This window comes from Rhynchophorus ferrugineus, unplaced genomic scaffold, assembly GCF_030347505.1.
Source record: "Rhynchophorus ferrugineus isolate W39M unplaced genomic scaffold, kcgeb_rfMv2 rfM30, whole genome shotgun sequence".
In the NCBI taxonomy this organism is placed as follows: Eukaryota; Metazoa; Arthropoda; class Insecta; order Coleoptera; family Curculionidae; genus Rhynchophorus; species Rhynchophorus ferrugineus.
In genome coordinates, this window is record NW_027472609.1 from 1061297 (window position 1) to 1086165 (window position 24869).

Below are 24869 nucleotides of genomic sequence, written 5' to 3' on the forward strand. Positions count from 1 at the left end.
ATAGAAACAATTCCCAGCATATACAGAACAGTGTTAAAAAAGGGCAAAGTCTTTGTAGGGTGCTTGAGACAATTCGTTGATGATTTCAACGCAATTCTACTATGCTATAAATGCAGCAGATTCGGGCACAAGCAGATACATTGTAGAAGCGCACAGTGTTGTTATATATGTGCAGAACCGCACGGGGGAAGGGACTGCAAGAGTAGCACCACGAATTGTGCGAACTGCAAATGAGCTGGAGCACCGGAGGTAAACTCCAACAATAGAGTAAATCATAGAACCTGTCCAATATACAAGAAAAGAAAAGAAGAAGCCATCGAAGAAATGAAACAGAAATGGCTCTAAAAATCCTACAGATAAACATCGAAAAAGGCATCCACGCCAGCACGCTCATGAGAGCGAAAGCCGACAAAGAAAAATACGACATAATCTTGGTGCGAGAACCAGCAACAAGAACTAAGAAATGTCGGGACCGGACAAAGTCATAGTCAAACTATTAGACTACGATTTATTAATCACCAACGTATACGCGCATCAGACAGGAGACAACATAAATTGCTTAGAAGAAAAAGAAGAACAATGGCAGAAATACCAGAAGAAATGGATAGTAGCTGGTGATTTTAATGCCAAGCACACTTTATGTTTATTGTATAACAACAAAGGTTCAAATCTGATAATCTAGACCATATCATACCGACTGGAATTAGTGCAGAATGAACAAACAGCTCCCACCTTTATCAGTAGTAGGGGAAACAGCAACATTGATGAGTGACGAGAAGTGAACGTGATCAATTCGACGGTACAAGAAAGTGAAGAGACACTAAGCGACCACAAACACATCCTCTTCGAAATAGAGGGTAAACACCAGAGAAATAAGACATCGAAGAAAAAGTTTGATTATCACGGGTCCAGCTGGCAAAGAGTCACTGACGGGTTGCTAGTCGCGAGCACAGAAATGAGGGCGACGATGCAAATAGACGAAATTGAAAAACAAGCGGAGCAAATGCAAACAGCTTTCAAGAAATCTACTAAACTGTTAAAAACAACCACCTTCATAATCAAACAAGACAACAAATGATGGGATGGAGAACGCCAACAGAAGAAATTGGAACTTAGAACAAAAGCCGATTCGATCAGACGAGAAGACGGGGATAAGACCGACCTCGTGATTCCCTCACTCCCTATGGAGTATGAAGCGAGCATTCAAGAAGATTGTCAAAGAAAAGAAGAAGCATGTAGAAGAAATAATTATAAATAGAAAACACATTCGACATTGAACCATGGCATAGAGTCTGGAAAATAATAAAGACTCTAGGAGTTAGCAGGGGGAAAATAGTTGAAATAATGGAAGATGCCGAACCGGGCAATATGTATAACCTGGAGAAAGAAAAGGTAGAACAATATCATCCAAAACAAGAGGAGGAAGAAAAAGAACAACTTGTAAGGATCATGACAAGGGTCACCAATGGAGAATGGAGCAAACAAGAAGAAGACGAAGAAGAAATACAAGAAGGTGAACTAGACTGGGTCATAATGAACTTAAAAAACAACAGGTAATCAGCAACAAAATCGAGTTCGGAATGGAGAAGGGGTGCCCACAAGGGTCGAGCATAGGCCCGACTCTATGGTTGATTAATATCAACTCCTGGTTCGATAAGATAGCTGATATTGTCACACAACAGACACATGTGAGAGCACAAACGTTCGCCGACGACCAAATCATCGCAATCAGCCATCGAATACCTACTGAAATTAAAGAAGAATGGAACAAATTCTGGCGCAAATGCTTAGAATGGAAAGAATATTCAAGAGCACATTACAATATAGAAAAATCGGAAGCTATGATATATCCAAAGGAGATCCCCTTTACGATGGAAGAATTGAAGAAAAGAAGAAATGACCGCAAGAGATAAATCCCAGTAGTACCCAGGAGGACCAGATTTCCGAAGATAGGAATAACTCCTAAAGACCAAATGAGGTAATTGGGAGTAATATTGGATATGACAAAAATATACATTAACCATCTGAATGCGATTAAAGAAAAGGTCGAAACCGTCGTCGCCAAAACGGCGGTACCCATAAGCAGGAAGTACGGAAATAAGTTAAGGGACATAATGAAAAATGTATACGAGAGAGTCGTAAAGCCAGCCATATTATAAGGGTCCGAGAAATGGGGACAGTAAGTAAATAAAGTACACACTCAGAGGAAGCTAAACGCGATTCAAAGATACGCCCTAATATTAATCACCGGCGCGTTTAAAACAGCACCGACGAGCGCGCTACAAGTAATCGCAGGAGTAGTTCCTCTACCAATAGAAGCCGAAGCAAGAGCATGAGCAGCAGAAAAATGCGGTGATCCACCAGGCCCGCCAAGGCTGGAGTAAAAATACATGTGCTGGCCATGAGAAAAACCGTGGATTCGTTGGGGACCGAGCAGTACGAGATAGGAAGACACATAGCGAAGGTATGGATGGATGCTAATGTGAAGCAGGAAAAAGCAGGAGCGACGGGACGGAGGAAGAAGCATGCATCAGGCTAGAAGAAAATGGAATTAACAGAGAGTAGCTGAATTTCTAGCCGTACAAGAAGCCATAAGAATACTAGAAGAAAAACATGGCGATATGCATGCCGTCATCAAAACAGATAGCAGAGCGACTATCTGGCAGCTGGAGAACGACGAGACAAAGATCAGACCGGTAGCCGAAGTACAGAAGGTACTGCGAGAGCGAGCAGCCAGGGGTATCAAAAGGAAATATCATGGGAAAAAAGGCTTACCTCAACGGAATCAACAAAAGCCGACCAAACAGCCAAGGCTGCCACTGAGAAGAATCAAACAGACAAGAAACGAAAACAAGAAATGGACTCTACGAAAATGGCAAAGATACTGAGACCAATGCTCCAACGGCCGCAACACTTACAAACACTGCAAAACAGTAGGGTTTGAAAGTTTAGAGCTAAACCGAAAAGCAGTGCAACTGATAACAAACCATGGAAACATGGAAGCATACATCAAGAGATTCAGACTGGAAATCACGGAAGGAGTATGCGGATGCAGCCAAGATCAAGAAGATAGTCATCATAAATGAATGCACAAACGCCGAAAGGTTGATCGCCAGAGATCTTTATAAAATTCCGAATGATCAGATGGAAATGAGAAATGCACTCAACAAAACAAACAAGAAGAAAATTGAAATATTGAATGATTGGGCAAACAAAGTTATTAATGAAGAAGAAAATATCGCTGAAGTCCAGCAATCCCAGAACTAACAACTGATAATAACAAAAACAACAAGAAGAAATCAGTAATATAAACCCTCATTATTAATTAAACCAATAAAGCACTATACGAATAATAGCTATGTCAAGATAACTCTCTATACATATAAGAGACGCCCCTTGAGAAACATAGAGATAGGCACAGACAATTCCACAATCCCACAAATAGACATTCAAAATGATTAATATTAGGCATACTATTATTAGATGTTAGCGCTACTGCATGCAACTATTACATAGTTTTTTAAGTCAAAATAATGGTTGCTATAATAAAAGCATCATTAAGTAATTAATATAATAATAATAAGCAAGAAAAAAAAGCCAAATTATAGGAACCATTAAACAATTAAAATAAGCTGACCATCCGGAACGACGAGCATGGGAGAATATGCTTCAATGTAAAATGGCATGGAGATGATCGAGAGGTGCTGATGGTTTGCTTTAGTTTGAGCAATAGCACTACAGATCCGCACCTTCATCACATATACAATCATAGGAGTCTCGTTTTGTCGCCCAACCTACCTAAAAATAAAGAGAATAAGTAAATGGGGTTAAGGACTGCTCAAATAGACAAATAATATCAAAATCCATGAAGAAATACAAATTTTATAATTTGCATAAATAATAATAAACCTTTGCATAAAACACAATCATCTAAAACAATCATTCAAAGGACAGAGACACACCTCATAAAACAAGACAAATAATACTCATCTTATGGTGTAGAAAACTAGCAAATTCATAGTATCAATAGTCCCAAAATGCTTTCCACCACTAGGACACAATAAATTCCATCAACTCTGCCAAAGAATTCCTAACCTAAAACATAAAAAATCATAAATAAACTGTTGATATCCCTATGGGAGGATGATTGGCAATAAAAGTAGTTGAATAATATGAAACACATTCACGAAGTTACTGCACCGACCCACGGGGTTGTAACCTCATACCTTGCAAATCAAAACACATAAGTCATCTAATTAATGAATTTTCAAACAGATAAGTCTAATAAAAACAAATATAATATTCAACATACCCGAAAGTACTCAAGCAAAAGTAAAATCCTAATCTGATAGCGTTTAATCATCGAGTACAGAAGGGCTGCATGGTGCCACGGATAGCTTCGGATATATCATCTCCAAATAATTCACGGTCAATATCCTGGTGGGAAAATAACTAGCAAGAAAATAAAATAAAACAAAGGTAGTTAAACAACATCAAAACCTATTTACGGCGTCACTTCACCGTCCCACGGAGTGGTAATCTCAGTGGACTTCATGCCTTACAAAATCAAAACACAAGGGTCATCTAATTAATCAATTCCGAATAAGAAAAGGCGGATAAAGATGATATCTAAATTCACCCTGAAATAATACCAAATATTCATACAAAAGTACAATCCTAGTCTGGTGGTATTCAATCGTCAAGCACAAGCAAATTTCCTAGTGACACAGATGGTGTCCGACAAAATCTCCAAGTGGTGTGAGGGGGTAAAACAAACAAGTCGTAGGTCGCCAAATCACACAAGATCGGCCTAATCCATAAGAAAACCTAAAAACACAACAATAATAAAATAAAATAAACAAAACGTATAAACAGAACGAAGACATAACCTCCCATGCGGGTACGTCAATTCTCCTGAATGAGAGACGAAAACAATATCCAACAACATAAATTACGGGTAATTCTAATTTAATTAATAAAAGGAAAAGATAGTAATCAAAACGGGAATATAAGAAATAATCTACAAAATCTACATATTAATTGCGAAAATATTAACTAGAGAAAGAGAACAACAAGCGGCTCGCGACATCTAGCATGAACTTAAGCAATCAAAGGATAGGAATTTCAAAAGTGAAAAACCGTAAAATTGTCATCAATATCTTTAAAAAAATATTTAAAAAATTATATTTTATTCTACTATATTCTACTCTAAATTAATGAAATAAATTAAATGATAGACTTTGAACAAGACATCTGACTGAGCAAGTTAGGCTCGTAACCAACAGATATTGTCTAAAATATAAGACATATCGATTCATCTCCACAGACAGAACCCGCGTCGCGAATATTCTAATGAAATTGGACATAGTAACAGAAAAGGTGCTGAAAGCCAAATCCGCAGTCGTGATGCCAAATACTATACAAGCAATGGTGGAGGAGATGATAAACAGAAAATTGGGACAAATACAGCACGAAGCAGACAAGAGAATACAAAAAATAGAATCCCTATTGCAAGAGAGTATTCTCCAGCAGTCCTTGCCAGGCCAGTGATGATGGATGTAAGCACGCAGACCGACATCAGCAGAAGAATCGAGATGACTACCGTGGAGTTACAGACCGAAAGTACATCCAATACGATCTGTACATACAATGAGGTCGCGGCGACAAAAAAGAATAATGAAAATAAAACACTGTCGAAGCCACAAAAAGCCCAGTCAAAGGCATCGAAATCCACCAGACCTAATCTAGAATGGCAAAATCCGAAACAGATTAATAATATATACGAAATTAAAATCAGAAAGGAAAAAGCAAGTGGCGCGGAGACATTAGCCGCCATCAGAGGCAAGCTAACCCGTAAAGAGTTAGTAGGAGATGGCCTCAAACACGTAAGAATACACAGACATGGACTGGTATCACTGATCTGTAAAGACCAGAAACAAAAGAAAGACCTGATAGAAAAAATAAGCTCTGTACATGGTATCAAAATCGATAATAGTGAAAAACGTCCCAAATTCAGAATCACAGGGGTATCCAGGGAGATCACAGACGAACAAATAATAGAAGATCTGGCTGATCAAAACGAAGAGAATATGAACATCATCCAAGAAGAAAGAAAAAAGACTGACAACAACGAAGAACCAGAAGAAATCATCAAGGTAGTAAAGAAATATATATGCAAAAACCCAGAAAGAAACAACGTTAAAATCGAAACAATTCCCAGCATATACAGAGCAGTGTTAAAAAAGGGCAAAGTCTTTGTAGGGTACTTGAGACAATTCGTTGATGATTTCAACGCAATTCTACTATGCTATAAATGCAGCAGATTCGGGCACAAGCAGATACATTGTAGAAGCGCACAGTGTTGTTATATATGTGCAGGACCGCACGGGGGAAGGGACTGCAAGAGTAGCACCACGAATTGTGCGAACTGCAAATGAGCAGAAGCACCGGAGGTAAAATCCAACAATAGAGTAAATGATAGAACCTGTCCAATATACAAGAAAAGAAAAGAAGAAGCCATCGAAGAAATGAAACAGAAATGGCTCTAAAAATCCTACAGATAAACATCGAAAAAGGCATCCAGGCCAGCACGCTCATGAGAGCGAAAGCCGACAAAGAAAAATACGACATAATCTTGGTGCGAGAACCAGCAACAAGAACTAAGAAATGTCGGGACCGGACAAAGTCATAGTCAAACTATTAGACTGCGATTTACTAATCACCAACGTATACGCGCATCAGACAGGAGACAACATAAATTGCTTAGAAGAAAAAGAAGAACAATGGCAGAAATACCAGAAGAAATGGATAGTAGCTGGTGATTTTAATGCCAACGACACTATGTTTATTGTATAACAACAAAGGTTCAAATCTGATAATCTAGACCATATCATACGGACTGGAATTAGTGCAGAATGAACAAACAGCTCCCACCTTTATCAGTAGTAGGGGAAACAGCAACATTGATGAGTGACGAGAAGTGAACGTGATCAACTGGACGGTACAAGAAACTGAAGAGACACTAAGCGACCACAAACACATCCTCTTCGAAATAGAGGGTAAACCCCAGAGAAATAAGACATCGAAGAAAAAGTTTGATTATCACGGGACCAGCTGGCAAAGAGTCACTGACGGGTTGCTAGTCGCGAGCACAGAAATAAGGGCGACGATGCAAATAGACGAAATTGAAAAACAAGCGGAGCAAATGCAAGCAGCTTTCAAGAAATCTACTAAACTGTTAAAGACAACCACCATCATAATAAAACAAGACAACGAATGATGGGATGGAGAACGCCAACAGAAGAAATTGGAACTTGGAAAAGCCGATTCGATCAGACGAGAAGATGGGGATAAGACCGACCTCGTGATTCCCTCACTCCCTATGGAGTAATGAAGCGAGCATTCAAGAAGCTTGTCAAAGAAAAGAAGAAGAAGCATGTAAAAGAAATAATTATAAATAGAAAACACATTCGACATTGAACCATGGCATAGAGTCTGGAAAATAATAAAGACTCTAGGAGTCAGCAGGGGGAAAATAGTTGAAATAATGGAAGATGTAGAACCGGGCAATATGTATAACCTGGAGAAAGAAAAGGTAGAAAAATATCATCCAAAACAAGAGGAGGAAGAAAAAGAACAACTTGTAGGGATCATGACAAGGGTCACCAATGGAGAATGGAGCAAACAAGAAGAAGACGAAGAAGAAATACAAGAAGCTGAACTAGACTGGGTCATAATGAACTTAAAAAACAACAGGTAATCAGCAACAAAATCGAGTTCGGAATAGAGAAGGGGTGCCCACAAGGGTCGAGCATAGGCCCGACTCTATGGTTGATTAATATCAACTCCTGGTTCGGTAAGATAGCTGATATTGACACACAACAGACACATGTGAGAGCACAAACGTTCGCCGACGACCAAATCATCGCAATCAGCCATCGAACACCTACTGAAATTAAAGAAGAATGGAACAAATGCTGGCGCAAATGCTTAGAATGAAAAGAATATTCAAGAGCACATTACAATATAGAAAAATCGGAAGCTATGATATATCCAAAGGAGATCCCCTTTACGATGGAAAAACTGAAGAAAAGAAGAAATGACCGCAAGAGATAAATCCCAGTAGTACCCAGGAGGACCAGATTTCCGAAGATAGGAATTAAATTAAACGAAGAAATCATAACTCCTAAAGACCAGATGAGGTAATTGGGAGTAATATTGGAAAAGACAAAAATATACATTAACCATCTGAATGCGATTAAAGAAAAGGTCGAAACCGTCGTCGCCAAAACGGACCCATAAGCAGGAAGTACGGAAATAAGGTAAGGGACATAATTAAAAACGTATACGAGAGAGTCGTAAAGCCAGCCATATTATAAGGGTCCGAGAAATGAGGAAGGTACGTAAATAAAGTACACACTCAGAGGAAGCTAAACGCGATTCAAAGATACGCCCCAATACTAATCACCGGCGCGTTTAAAACAGCACCGACGAGCGCGCTACAAGTAATCGCAGGAGTAGTTCCTCTACCAATAGAAGCCTAAGCAAGAGCATGAGCGGCAGAAAAATGCGGTTATACACCAGGCCCGCCAAGGCCGGAGTAAAAATACATGTGCTGGCCATGAGAAAAACCGTGGATTCGTTGGGGACCGAGCAGTACGAGATAGGAAGACACGTAGCGAAGGTATGGATGGATGCTAATGTGAAGCAGGAAAAAGCAGGAGCGACGGGATGGAGGAAGAGGCATGCATCAGGCTAGAAGAAAATGGAATTAACAGAGAGTAGCTGAATTTCTAGCCGTACAAGAAGCCATAAGAATACTAGAAGAAAAACATGGCGATATGCATGCCGTCAACACTTACAAGCACTGCAAAACAGTAGGGTTTGAAAGTTTAGAGCTAAACCGAAAAGCAGTGCAACTGATAACAAACCATGGAAACATGGAAGCATACATCAAGAGATTCAGACTGGAAATCACGGAAGGTGTATGCGGATGCAGCCAAGATCAAGAAGATAGTCATCATAAATGAATGCACAAACGCCGAAAGGTTGAGCGCCAGAGATCTTTATAAAATTCCGAATGATCAGATGGAAATGAGAAATGCACTCAACAAAACAAACAAGAAGAAAATTGAAATATTGAATGATTGGGCAAACAAAGTTATTAATGAAGAAGAAAATATCGCTGAAGTCCAGCAATCCCAGAACTGACAACTGATAATAACAAAAACAACAAGAGGAAATCAGTAATATAAACCCTCATTATTAATTAAACCAATAAAGCACAATACGAATAATAGCTATGTCAAGATAACTCTCTATACATATAAGAGATGCCCCTTGAGAAACATAGAGATAGGCACAGACAATTCCACAATCCCACAAATAGACATTCAAAATGATTAATATTAGGCATACTATTATTATATGTTAGCGCTACTGCATGCAACTATTACATAGTTTTTTATGTCAAAATAATGGTTGCTATAATAAAAGCATCATTAAGTAATTAATATAATAATAATAAGCAAGAAAAAAAAAGCCAAATTATAGGAACCATTAAACAATTAAAATAAGCTGACCATCCGGAACGACGAGCATGGGAGAATATGCTTCAATGTAAAATGGCATGGAGAAGATCGAGAGGTGCTGATGGTTTGCTTTAGTTTGAGCAATAGCACTACAGATCCGCACCTTCATCACATACACAATCATAGGAGTCTCGTTTTGTCGCCCAACCTACCTATAAATAAAGAGAATAAGTAAATGGGGTTAAGGACTGCTCAAATAGACAAATAATATCAAAATCCATGAAGAAATACAAATTTTCTAATTTACCAAATGAGATGGCATAAATTCATATCATCTCATATCGTCAAGGTCGTATCTATCTTCGCAAAATAACCTCCTAACAACCTTTGCATAAAACACAATCATCTAAAACAATCATTCAAAGGACAGAGACACACCTCATAAAACAAGACAAATAATACTCATCTTATGGTGTAGAAAACTAGCAAATTCATAGTATCAATAGTCCCAAAATGCTTTCCACCACTAGGACACAATCAATTCCATCAACTCTGCCAAAGAATCCCTAACCTAAAATATAAAAAATCATAAATAAACTGTTGATATCCCTATGGGAGGATGATTGGCAATAAAAGTAGTTGAACAATATGAAACACATTCACGAAGTTACTGCACCGACCCACGGGGTTGTAATCTCAATAGACCTCATACCTTGCAAATCAAAACATGCAAATCAAAGTCATCTAATTAATAAATTTTCGAACAGATAAGTCTAATAAAAACAAATATAATATTCAACATACCCGAAAGTACCCAAGCAAAAGTAAAATCCTAATCTGATAGCGTTTAATCATCGAGTACAGAAGGGCTGCATGGTGCCACGGATAGCTTCGGATATATCATCTCCAAATAAATCACGGTCAGTTCTGCCAAAGAATCTGGACGCAGATAATCTAAAAAATAGAAAAAACATAAATACACTGCTGATATCCTGGTGGGAAAATAACTAGCAAGAAAATAAAATAAAACAAAGGTAGTTAAACAACATCAAAACATATTTACGGCGTCACTTCACCGTCCCACGGAGTGGTAATCTCAGTGGACTTCATGCCTTACAAAATCAAAACACAAGGGTCATCTAATTAATCAATTCCGAATAAGAAAAGGCGGATAAAGATGATATCTAAACTCACCCTGAAATAATACCAAATATTCATACAAAAGTACAATCCTAGTCTGGTGGTATTCAATCGTCAAGCACAAGCAAATTTCCTAGTGACACAGATGGTGTCCGACAAAATCTCCAAGTGGTGTGAGGAGGTAAAACAAACAAGTCGTAGGTCGCCAAATCACACAAGATCGGCCTAATCCATAAGAAAACCTAAAAACACAACAATAATAAAATAAAATAAACAAAACGTATAAACAGAACGAAGACATAACCTCCCATGCGGGTACGTCAATTCTCCTGAATGGGAGACGAAAACAATATCCAACAACATAAATTACGGGTAATTCTAATTTAATTAATAAAAGGAAAAGATAGTAATCAAAACGGGAATATAAGAAATAATCTACAAAATCTACAAATTAATTGCGAAAATATTAACTAGAGAAAGAGAACAACAAGCGGCGCGCGACATCTAGCATGAACTTAAGCAATCAAAGGATAGGAATTTCAAAAGGGGAAAACCGTAAAATTGTCAACAATATCTTTAAAAAAATATTTTAAAAATTATATTATATTCTACTCTAAATTAATGAAATAAATTTATTTTTTTTTATAACATCTTCATTAGATACGCTTAGTACAATCTTAATTGTTATTATTATTACAATTAATTTATTACTACTTTTCCTATGTGCTTGGATTAATTAGCAAGCAAAACGAGTGCGAGAAAATACATCAGTATGTATTCCTCAATTATAAAATTACAATTATTTATTAATTATTAACTTATAGCTATAGTTTACACTAATAATACATACTAAATATTCACACAAGTTCGTATGGTTTTGTTCGTTTCAATCTCTTGACATCCTGTGCGCTGTCCAGCACTTGTATTGCTTCCACGTTAGAATGATTTAGTAATCTTCTTTCGTGTTTCAAGGCGAAATCCTGCACAACTTCGCAAATCCATTTGATTTCCAGGTCATCGTGCAGTTCTTCATTGGTTACATAGCGATAGGCATTGGTAATCAATCGAAGAATCTTGTTTTGACAGCGCTGTATGACTAACTGATTTGAATTTTTAGTGCAACCCCATATTTGCACCCCATAGGTCCAAATTGGCTTTATAATTGTATTATAGATCAACCTCTTTGATTTTAGATCAAGTTGAGAGTATCTTCCGACTAACCAGTATAGTTGTTTTATTTTGGTTCTAATGTGATTTGCTTTTTGACTAACGTGATGCTTCCAATTTAATCTACCGTCAAGATGGATTCCAAGGTATTTTGCTGATTCTGTTTGAGGAATCGGGCATCCATTGAGTGATATAATTAAGTTTTTATTATTTCGCCTTCATGCAAAATTAACGTGGACAGATTTGGAGCTATTAAGTTGAATTTTCCAATCTTTTGTCCATTTGTAGATTTTGTTGACTGCCACTTGCACTTTTTCTATTGCCCTAGGCAGAGATATATCTTTGCCATAATAACTGTGTCATCAGCAAAGGTTCCAAGAAGTATTTCTTTTGTTGTTGGAATGTCAGCAGTGTAGAGCAGATACAGGAGAGGTCCTAAGACGCTACCTTGTGGAACTCCAGCCGAGATATTTTTAAATGTCGAGAAAGCCATTTCGTGCGATACTCTAAATTTTCTGTCGAATAAATATGACTCCAGCAATTGACAATAGTTACGCGGTAACAATTTGCTCATCTTACAGATTAATCCAAAATGCCAAACCCGATCAAAAGCTTGTGAGACATCCAGGAATATTGCAGGGCAGTATTTCTTTTCTTCAAACGCTCTTTCAATAGCCGCAGTTACTCTGTGCACTGATCCGATGTTGAATGGTGATTTCGAAAACCAAACTGGAAATCTGGTATTGTTACCAAGTGTTTAACACGTTTATATATCAGCTTCTCAAATAGCTTTGATGTAGCAGGTAGTAGCGAAATAGGCCTGTAAGATTCGACTTGTTCTGCAGGTTTGTCAGGTTTTTTGAGCATAATTATTTGTGCAACTTTAAAGCATTCCGGGACATGCTTCAGCTTTAAACAGGCATTAAATATATATATCAACATGATGATTGCTTTTCGTGGCAGTTCTTTCAATAATCCAGGTGAAATGTCATCTATACCAGGTGCTTTTTAGGATTGAGGTTATCAATTTCAGTGGCAGCTTCCAGTGGAGAAATTAGATTTAGATCTACATCGGGTTGATAAATAGGAGATGTATCCATGGTAGATTATATATCATTAGGCCGAAAAATGTTAGCTAAATATTCTGCGAACAATTCAGCTTTTTCATTGTCGCGTCGAACCCATTCATTTCGATTATTTTTAATAGGCGGTACTCGAATAATTGGTCTTTTAAATCTTCGAGTTGCTTTCCATAGCGAATAATCTTTGTCTGCTTGTGGGCTTAATTCACTTAAATACTTTTGAAAGCAATTCTGTTTATATTACTAATTCTATTAAACGTGGTTTTGTCAGCAGCATTTCTGGTCCTGTGCCATACTCTTCTAGCTTTTCGTCTTTCTTTTATCATTTCTCTAATTTCGAGGGGGTAAAGTACTTCATATTCTGATTTCTCTCTTGCAATTGGGGTAGCATCTTTTGCAGCTGACCGAATTTGTTCAGTTATATGTTTGGTTTGTTGCTCAAGATCATTTATAGTTTTAAGTCTTACTTTTGAACTGATTTGTTCCTGCAGTATTAATCTGAATTTGTCCCAGTCAGTATATTTGTTGGTAAGATTAGGCTTTTTTGCTTTTCTTAGGATTGTCGCGCCCAGTGTTAACAATACTGGAGTGTGATCAGATGTTAGATCGCACAAGATTTCTGTACTAATTTGATTTAATGAGATGCCTTTTGTAATGTAGAAATCCAACAGGTCTGGGACTTTATTACTATCTGTGGGCCAGTAAGTGGGTTCGCGCCCTGAATGATAATTACAATTTGTAAGGTTAATGGCTTCGCGTAATTCGTTTCCTTTTCCAGGTGTTATTATTCGTGAACCCCAAGCTGTATGTTTAACATTAAAGTCTCCACCAATAATAAACCGTGGGCCTAATTTTGAAAAGATATCTTTATATTGTTGTTGTGTCATTTTATGTCTCGGTGGACAATATATAGCGCCAATATTTATTTCAGCCCCGTTTTTTTCGATACTAATTATCGTAGCTTGTATTTCTTCATTTTTTATCTCTTCTTGTTAGAAATGTTGTATATTTTGTTTAATTATTAAAGTTGTTCTGCCTCGAGCTCGTTCACTGGGGTGTAGTGTCCAGTAAGCATCATAACTCCGTATTTTAATGTAGTTTTTTTTAGAAAAATGTGTTTCCGATATGAGAGCTATATCTATGTTATTTGTTTTTAAGAATAATTCTAGTTCCCGGACTCTTTGATTTAGTCCGTTTGCGTTCCAAGTTATAATTCTTAAAAAAGAATTACTCATTTTGATTTCTCTTTAGCTTGTTTTGGGTAGATTTCCCCAATCCGGATTTCTCCAATTTTTCCACCCTGTCTGCTAACTGACTGAATTTCTGTCTCATTTCGGTCTGGAATTCTTTGAGCAATTTCATCATGTCGACGATAGTTGGCTCGTTGGTCGCAGCTTTCTGCGGTTTCGTATCAATTTGTTTATCATTTGATATTTTGACGTTTATATATTTGACCGATGGTCTTACGGTTTCATGGGTTTTTTTATTTTCAACGGTAACTACTATCAGAGTTTTTGACTTTGTCAATTTGTCTTAAGCGTTGTTCTGCTGTAATTTTCTTTGACTGGAGTTTTTTTTTTTGATATACTGCACATCCTTTATAATTGGCAGGGTGACCTTTTTCATTGCACAACACGCATGTCGCTACACTATTGCGTTGTTTTCTGAACTGAGTTGTGTGATGTTTACCGGCACAATTCACACATCTTGGTTCCCTACTGCAAAAATTTTTAGTGAGTCCAAGATTTTGACAGTTTGTGCATTGTGGTATATTATTATTTTTCTTCGGAGGTTCCACTTTTATCCTACAGTCTAGTAAATAATTTATGTCGTATATATTTTTATTATTTTCCTTTTGTGTCATGTCTACATAGAACAACGGAAAAGTTTTAATTTGTTTTTCGCCATTTACATTTGTCGTCTTTTTCGCTATAGGCGTGACGGTCACTACTTCGTGCCCGCAAGCCCGTAATTCCGATTTAATATCGTCCTGATCTGTTGTGGACGGTAATCCTCTAATGACTACTCTATACCACTTATCACTTTTTAACTGATAAGTGTGATATTCGAGTTTATTGAATGAATTGTTTTTCTTCATCTCAATGAGATGCTTTTTTACATTCCTATAGTCTGTTTCATTGTTAAGGGTTACGTTAATATCATTGTTAGACAAAGCTTTAAACTGCACTCGGTCAGAGGCTACTCCCTTTATTTCTGATCTAAATAAATTAAAATTGCCAACACTGCTTACCTTGATCGGAGGGGGCAGAGGGATTTTGTTTTCTTGCTTCTTTTTTTTAATATTTATACCACTTTTTGCGATTGGCGATGGCGTCATCTGAGACTTCTTCCTCTTTTTATCCTTCTTGTTTGTTACTTCGGTCCAGTCAGACTGTTCCCCTACCTCTAATGCTAGTTCGTCTTCATCCGTATAGTAGTTTTCTGCATAATTAGTATACCTTTTTGGTGTATCTTGCGTGTGACCTTGTAGTTGCAAACGAATACAGAAACAGAAACAGAAAATTGGGATAAATACAGCACGAAACAGATAAGAGAATACAAAAAATAGAATCCCTATTGCAAGAGAGTATTCTCCAGCAGTCCTCGCCAGGCCAGTGATGATGGATGTAAGCACGCAGACCGACATCAGCAGAAGAATCGAGATGACTACCGTGGAGTTACAGACCGAAAGTACATCCAATACGATCTGTACGTACAATGAGGTCGCGGCGACAAAAAAGAATAATGAAAATAAAACACTGTCGAAGCCACAAAAAGCCCAGTCAAAGGCATCGAAATCCACCAGACCTAATCTAGGATGGCAAAATCCGAAACAGATTAATAATATACACGAAATTAAAATCAGAAAGGAAAAAGCAAGTGACGCTGAGACATTAGCCGCCATCAGAGGCAAGCTAACCCGTAAAGAGTTAGCAGGAGATGGCCTCAAACACGTAAGAGTACACAGACATGGACTGGTATCACTGATCTGTAAAGATCAGAAACAAAAGAAAGACCTGATAGAAAAAATAAGCTCTGTACATGGTATCAAAATCGATAATAGTGAAAAACGTCCCAAATTAAGAATCCCAGGGGTATCCAGGGAGATCACAGACCAACAAATAATAGAAGATCTGGCTGATCAAAACGAAGAGAATATGAACATCATCCAAGAAGAAAGAAAAAGACTGACAACAACGAAGAACCAGAAGAAATCATCAAGGTAGTAAAGAAATATATATGCAAAAACCCAGAAAGAAACAACGTTAAAATCGAAACAATTCCCAGCATATACAGAGCAGTGTTAAAAAAGGGCAAAGTCTTTGTAGGGTACTTGAGACAATTCGTTGATGATTTCAACGCAATTCTACTATGCTATAAATGCAGCAGATTCGGGCACAAGCAGATACATTGTAGAAGCGCACAGTGTTGTTATATATGTGCAGGACCGCACGGGGGAAGGGACTGCAAGAGTAGCACCACGAATTGTGCGAACTGCAAATGAGCAGAAGCACCGGAGGTAAAATCCAACAATAGAGTAAATGATAGAACCTGTCCAATATACAAGAAAAGAAAAGAAGAAGCCATCGAAGAAATGAAACAGAAATGGCTCTAAAAATCCTACAGATAAACATCGAAAAAGGCATCCAGGCCAGCACGCTCATGAGAGCGAAAGCCGACAAAGAAAAATACGACATAATCTTGGTGCGAGAACCAGCAACAAGAACTAAGAAATGTCGGGACCGGACAAAGTCATAGTCAAACTATTAGACTGCGATTTACTAATCACCAACGTATACGCGCATCAGACAGGAGACAACATAAATTGCTTAGAAGAAAAAGAAGAACAATGGCAGAAATACCAGAAGAAATGGATAGTAGCTGGTGATTTTAATGCCAACGACACTATGTTTATTGTATAACAACAAAGGTTCAAATCTGATAATCTAGACCATATCATACGGACTGGAATTAGTGCAGAATGAACAAACAGCTCCCACCTTTATCAGTAGTAGGGGAAACAGCAACATTGATGAGTGACGAGAAGTGAACGTGATCAACTGGACGGTACAAGAAACTGAAGAGACACTAAGCGACCACAAACACATCCTCTTCGAAATAGAGGGTAAACCCCAGAGAAATAAGACATCGAAGAAAAAGTTTGATTACCACGGGACCAGCTGGCAAAGAGTCACTGACGGGTTGCTAGTCGCGAGTACAGAAATAAGGGCGACGATGCAAATAGACGAAATTGAAAAACAAGCGGAGCAAATGCAAGCAGCTTTCAAGAAATCTACTAAACTGTTAAAAACAACCACCATAATAATAAAACAAGACAACGAATGATGGGATGGAGAACGCCAACAGAAGAAATTGGAACTTAGAAGAAAAGCCGATTCGATCAGACGAGAAGACGGGGATAAGACCGACCTCGTGATTCCCTCACTCCCTATGGAGTAATGAAGCGAGCATTCAAGAAGCTTGTCAAAGAAAAGAAGAAGAAGCATGTAGAAGAAATAATTATAAATAGAAAACACATTCGACATTGAACCATGGCATAGAGTCTGGAAAATAATAAAGACTCTAGGAGTCAGCAGGGGGAAAATAGTTGAAATAATGGAAGATGCCGAACCGGGCAATATGTATAACCTGGAGAAAGAAAAGGTAGAAAAATATCATCCAAAACAAGAGGAGGAAGAAAAAGAACAACTTGTAAGGATCATGACAAGGGTCACCAATGGAGAATGGAGCAAACAAGAAGAAGACGAAGAAGAAATACAAGAAGCTGAACTAGACTGGGTCATAATGAACTTAAAAAACAACAGGTAATCAGCAACAAAATCGAGTTCGGAATAGAGAAGGGGTGCCCACAAGGGTCGAGCATAGGCCCGACACTATGGTTGATTAATATCAACTCCTGGTTCGATAAGATAGCAGATATTGACACACAACAGACACATGTGAGAGCACAAACGTTCGCCGACGACCAAATCATCGCAATCAGCCATCGAACACCTACTGAAATTAAAGAAGAATGGACCAAATGCTGGCGCAAATGCTTAGAATGGAAAGAATATTCAAGAGCACATTACAATATAGAAAAATCGGAAGCTATGATATATCCAAAGGAGATCCCCTTTACGATGGAAGAATTGAAGAAAAGAAGAAATGACCGCAAGAGATAAATCCCAGTAGTACCAAGGAGGACCAGATTTCTGAAGATAGGAATTAAATTAAACGAAGAAATCATAACTCCTAAAGACCAGATGAGGTAATTGGGAGTAATATTGGATAAGACAAAAATATACATTAACCATCTGAATGCGATTAAAGAAAAGGTCGAAACCGTCGTCGCCAAAACGGCGGGATCCATAAGCAGGAAGTACGGAAATAAGGTAAGGGACATAATTAAAAATGTATACGAGAGAGTCGTAAAGCCAGCCATATTATAAGGGTCCGAGAAATGGGGACGGTACGTAAATAAAGTACACACTCAGAGGAAGCTAAACGCGATTCAAAGATACGCCCCAATACTAATCACCGGCGCGTTTAAAACAGCACCGACGAGGGCGCTACAAGTAATCGCAGGAGTAGTTCCTCTACCAATAGAAGCCGAAGCAAGAGCATGAGCGGCAGAAAAATGCGGTTATACACCAGGCCCGCCAAGGCCGGAGTAAAAATACATGTGCTGGCCATGAGAAAAACCGTGGATTCGTTGGGGACCGAGCAGTACGAGATAGGAAGACACATAGCGAAGGTATGGATGGATGCTAATGTGAAGCAGGAAAAAGCAGGAGCGACGGGACGGAGGAAGAGGCATGCATCGGGCTAGAAGAAAATGGAATTAACAGAGAGTAGCTGAATTTCTAGCCGTACAAGAAGCCATAAGAATACTAGAAGAAAAACATGGCGATATGCATGCCGTCAACACTTACAAGCACTGCAAAACAGTAGGGTTTTAAAGTTTAGAGCTAAACCGAAAAGCAGTGCAACTGATAACAAACCATGGAAACATGGAAGCATACATCAAGAGATTCAGACTGGAAATCACGGAAGGAGTATGCGGATGCAGCCAAGATCAAAAAGATAGTCATCATAAATGAATGCACAAACGCCGAAAGGTTGAGCGCCAGAGATCTTTATAAAATTCCGAATGATCAGATGGAAATGAGAAATGCACTCAACAAAACAAACAAGAAGAAAATTGAAATATTGAATGATTGGGCAAACAAAGTTATTAATGAAGAAGAAAATATCGCTGAAGTCCAGCAATCCCAGAACTGACAACTGATAATAACAAAAACAACAAGAAGAAATCAGTAATATAAACCCTCGTTATTAATTAAACCAATAAAGCACAATACGAATAATAGCTATGTCAAGATAACTCTCTATACATATAAGAGATGCCCCTTGAGAAACATAGAGATAGGCACAGACAATTCCACAATCCCACAAATAGACATTCAAAATGATTAATATTAGGCATACTATTATTAGATGTTAGCGCTACTGCATGCAACTATTACATAGTTTTTTAAGTCAAAATAATGGTTGCTATAATAAGAGCATCATTAAGTAATTAATATAATAATAATAAGCAAGAAAAAAAAGCCAAATTATAGGAACCATTAAACAATTAAAATAAGCTGACGATCCGGAACGACGAGCATGGGAGAATATGCTTCAATCATGTAAAATGGCATGAAGAAGATCGAGAGGTGCTGATGGTTTGCTTTAGTTTGAGCAATAGCACTACAGATCCGCACCTTCATCACATACACAATCATAGGAGTCTCGTTTTTTCGCCCAACCTACCTAAAAATAAAGAGAATAAGTAAATGGGGTTAAGGACTGCTCAAATAGACAAATAATATCAAAATCCATGAAGAAATACAAATTTTCTAATTTACCAAATGAGATGGCATAAATTCATATCATCTCATATCGTCAAGATCGTATCTATCTTCCCAAAATAACCTCCTAACAACCTTTGCATAAAACACAATCATCTAAAACAATCTTTCAAACAACAGGGACACCCCTCATAAAACAAGACAAATAATACTCATCTTATGGTGTAGAAAACTAGCAAATTCATAGTATCAATAGTCCCAAAATGCTTTCCACCACTAGGACACAATAAATTCCATCAACTCTGCCAAAGAATTCCTAACCTAAAACATAAAAAATCATAAATAAACTGTTGATATCCCTATGGGAGGATGATTGGCAATAAAAGTAGTTGAACAATATGAAACACATTCACGAAGTTACTGCACCGACCCACGGGGTTGTAATCTCAATAGACTTCATACCTTGCAAATCAAAACACATAAGTCATCTAACTAATAAATTTTCGAACAGATAAGTCTAATAAAAACAAATATAGTATTCAACATACCCGAAAGTACCCAAGCAAAAGTAAAATCCTAATCTGATAGCGTTTAATCATCGAGTACAGAAGGGCTGCATGGTGCCACGGATAACTTCGGATATATCATCTCCAAATAAATCACGGTCAATTCTGGCAAAGAATCTGGACGCAGATAACATAAAAAATAGAAAAAACATAAATATACTGCTGATATCTTGGTGGGAAAATAATTAGCAAGAAAATAAAATAAAACAAAGGTAGTTAAACAACATCAAAACATATTTACGGCGTCACTTTACCGTTCCACGGAGTGGTAATCTCAGTGGACTTCATGCCTTACAAAATCAAAACACAAGAGTCATCTAATTAATCAATTCCGAATAAGAAAAGGCGGATAAAGATGATATCTAAACTCACCCTGAAATAATACCAAATATTCATAAAAAAGTACAATCCTAGTCTGGTGGTATTCAATCGTCAAGCACAAGCAAATTTCCTAGTGACACAGATGGTGTCCGACAAAACCTCCAAGTGGTACGAAGGGGTAAATTTAGTTTGTACCAGTGCTTTTTGCAAATTTCACTATTTCAAGTAACAATCCCCTAGATACTGCCCCTTCATAGCGTTATAGTGGCTATTGGCTGAAAGTTTATATTTGTTCAAATTACTTAAACACGACAAATTCGACGATATAGGGAGATATGTTATTCGGTATTCTAGCTCTCGAACAACACCTGCTACTGCAGTACATATTTGGTTTATTAGAAATAACATCTGTTGATCGGTATTTAATGCGAGTCCATTATCCAGCTTCAGTGACGACACTTGCAATAATTTCTGCAATTTTTGCAAAAAAACAGCTTTCTTTTAATTTTCATTGAAATTACCTATTAACTGTTAAACCATCTTCAGTTTTTGAATTTTTAAGAACCGCTTCAGTGTTGAAAAACATTGTTCAGCCTCTGATGCTGTCATGGCATTTGTTACTAAAATTGCTAATGATTCTCCTATATAATTCAAAGTATCTCCTACAATGTCCCATAATAATAACTTAAATAAATAACTAACAGTTTTGTTAATAATTATCTGGAAGTTAAATGGAACATATGAAAGCGAGTTCACACTCAGTAATTTTGTCACAATATACCTTAAGTATTCAGAAAACAGTGAAGAAATATAAACATTTTTTTTTGCATAATTTATAACATCGCCATACGTTTTCGTTTAATTCTCTAGTGACTATTATAACAATATATTTGACAGTAAATTTTGAATTAAAAGATCTACAACAGTTAAAATAATTTAGAGGTTCTGTCACCACTGTCTAGTCCATATCAAACAGCCCATAGAGCAGAAGAGCATTATTGAAACTACTTTACACCTTTTTTGATCACAGTAGTATCAAATATTTTATAATGATTTTCTAATAGATTTTTTTCTCTTATAGAGAACTCATCGCAATCTTCGACCGACAAAACAATCATGGCCACCTACAAATATGAAATACCCGCCGTTGTTAAATTTCTGGGAGAAGTCGCAGTCAAATATGTTGTGAATTACATTGTACAAATAGTCATTACTTTTGGTATGTTTCTGATGAAAACAAAACCACTAGCAGGTTTTTCATATATATTCCTTATATGGAGACATTATAAATTTCTAACTGGTATTATTCAGCAAATGGTTTCATTTTTTGAGTAAATAAAGTCAATAATTTTCTTTTAGTTTAACGTTAGTTAACTATACATAACAACATTCAATAACTTGGCTGGTAATATGAAAAAATTTATTAAACCTAATTTTTCATATAAAAACGACAAAAAAAACAAATTTAATACCGACAAAAACTTGGAAGGTATTTTACACGAACAAATCAATAAAAAAATGACGGCTAATCTAAGAAGCGGGTGTTTCTGGATCCGAAGTGTGCTGTTCGGGTCCTTAATCATTATAGATACACTCAGTCATTTGCCACACTTGCATTATATTATCCTCTGATACAGAGCAGATCACCCCAGGTTCATTTGGATTCCAACTGAAGTCTAGATAAAAACGAATATTGAAATAATTGTTTGAATGTTAGTCGCTTTGGTTTTACCAGAAATATTGGCTGTGTGACCTCTATGACTGAACAACAATTCTGGTGGCCCATCTTCAGCATCCTCGGCACTTTGTTCTTTCCCTAATTTAACACAAGACATGACAAGATTTTATATTCTACACAAAATCAAGTGATTTATATCAATACCGGGTTATTCAATAAACTTCGATAATAAAGAACGACAATACGATTTTTTTCCAGTATTTCCCTTATGTTAAGTTGTATAACATCATTATTTATCGCGAAAGCGGTATAAACAAAAAACGACATTTTACAAAATATATATCGATATTTTTAAGAGAAAATAAAAATAGTAAAATATTAGGTTAAAAAGATGTATATTTTTTCTAAATATTTTAAAAAATAGTGATATTTTTGTGGACCTTTGAAATTAAGTATCAAAATTCAGCAAACCCTTATAATCAATATATTTTAAAAATAGAATAACAATCTCTTAGTAATAAACGTAAGAGCTGAAGAATTTTTTCATTGGGCACATAGAAGACAGCCAGACAATAAGACAGTTAGACAATAGGACAGACAGAAAAATAAAAAAAAACAATAATTATAGACATAAAGGTTAAATGTTGATCTGTTATTAGATTTTTTGCGTTTTGATGTATTAAATATTCGCTGGAATAGTTTTATCTACTCCTTAAAAATTATCGAGCTGCCTAGATTTAGCTAGATTATAATATTAACTTACCAATTTTACGCAAATCCCATACATGAAGCCTTCTATCAGTTCCTGAAGAAGCCAAGATTGTTTTGTTATGGGGTGACCATTGAACTTGGAAAATTTCGTCCTTGTGCGACTCCAAACTATGCAATTTCAACTTGAGCTTGCGCAGATCCCACAAGATCCTAATAGTTAACCGTTATTTGCTATTAGTAAGCACAAAAACCGAAAAACTGCACTGACCTGTAGCCAAAATGTACTCCGAATATGGACTAAAACTTAAACAGTTAACTTCTGCTGTATGAGCATCTACAGTAAGAGAAGGTTTGCTGGTATTATTACATCTGGTATCCCAAAACATAAATTTTTGGTCATCCGCAACAGATCCGAATAAACTCTCATATAATAGATGCCATGCAACATCCTCTACCACGGCAGTATGACCTTCAAAATAATTTCAGTTAGTACATCCTATCAGAGAGAAATAAAATACCTGCAATACCAGTACCTGTGAAGATTGTTTTGGCGTCAATAACCCTATTTTCTTTTGGTGTGGCATTAATATCCCATAAGCAAATCGTGTGATCATGACTGGCAGATAGCAAGTACCCATTACGGTTTGGATTCCAGGATAAACCATAGCCTTCCTTCTGGTGTCCTCGAAGGCGTAAATCGGGGTTGCATTCCCCACTGGGATCGGGTTTGGAAGTATGTTTGGTATAGTCAAATACTGGAAATAGATAACAGCATCAATTATAAATAGGCCAATTATATTAGCTAGCATTGGGAAATATGGAATAAACTCATTCTAGTCTTCATTTTTTATCAGTTTTGTAATTACTAATTTTTGGTATTCACCAGTGGTCTTGTATGGAGAATTTTGGGTTGGAAAAAACCAATTTCTGTTTTTTCATTTTCAAAAATTCTCAAAAAAAAGTCAAAATTTGTTGAAACACCTCCATTTTGAAATCATGGTCTATACAACTGCCAACAAATATAATAGTAATTTTTATTTTCATTTAAGTACTCGACGATTTGACAACTATCAAATGCTCATTAAAGTGTACATACCTAACACATCACTTGACGGAGTTTTGGTTGCAATAACAGAAGGATTTTGAGGCATGTATCTGGCTCGATTGACTTCACCTTCATGATTTATCTTAATTTCGATTTTCAAAGAAACAGAACCGAAATCACAAAATTCCCCCTTTTCAATTTCATAATGAGATGGATCAAATTGGGCATCCTTATTCGGTACTAAAACTCTGAAAACACAAAACTAATAAACTAAGAACGATATTAAATCAATGAATTACCTAGCAATTAAAAGGTGGTTTTGTTCCTCACTAGTGTGAGTGCCTAAAATCAATCTATGTAACGAATGATCCTTTCCCTCAGGACGTGTGACATCTGGTAACCATTGTGCTGTTAGAGAAGGCCACTCTAACATATGAGCCAGTACCAAGTCGTAAAGTAATATGGTATTGCTATTCCATATTTTGTATTCTTCCTTGATAATTCCCTCTTCAAGGGCATCATCAAAAGTTTCTATAACACGTAGTTAGTGTATGGACCGGTATAAATCGATATCGTTAACTACAAATTACGATAAAGAATTATACTAACCGGCCTCACATTTATTTCCTGCAGTTGCCATGTTAAACAGACAGGGTATAAAGCATGTATAAAGTAGTTCCGCAAAAATGATATAAGAAGGTACACAATACCGATATAAAAATTTTGAGGCCTCAGGTGTCCCGCCAAGAAAGCAACCTTTCAAATTATGAAG

At 36.9% G+C, this 24869-nt stretch overlaps 1 pseudogene across 1 annotated transcript; it reads right to left on the minus strand.

Moving 5' to 3' along the window:
• Positions 1-22066: 22066 nt before the first annotated feature.
• Positions 22067-24869, minus strand: LOC143205868 (chromatin assembly factor 1 p55 subunit-like; annotated as a pseudogene). Its single transcript, XR_013007947.1, has 7 exons — positions 24707-24869; positions 24397-24628; positions 24149-24345; positions 23586-23807; positions 23105-23521; positions 22396-22479; positions 22067-22339 (listed from the first exon to the last, which is right to left on the minus strand). The product of XR_013007947.1 is annotated as a chromatin assembly factor 1 p55 subunit-like (transcript).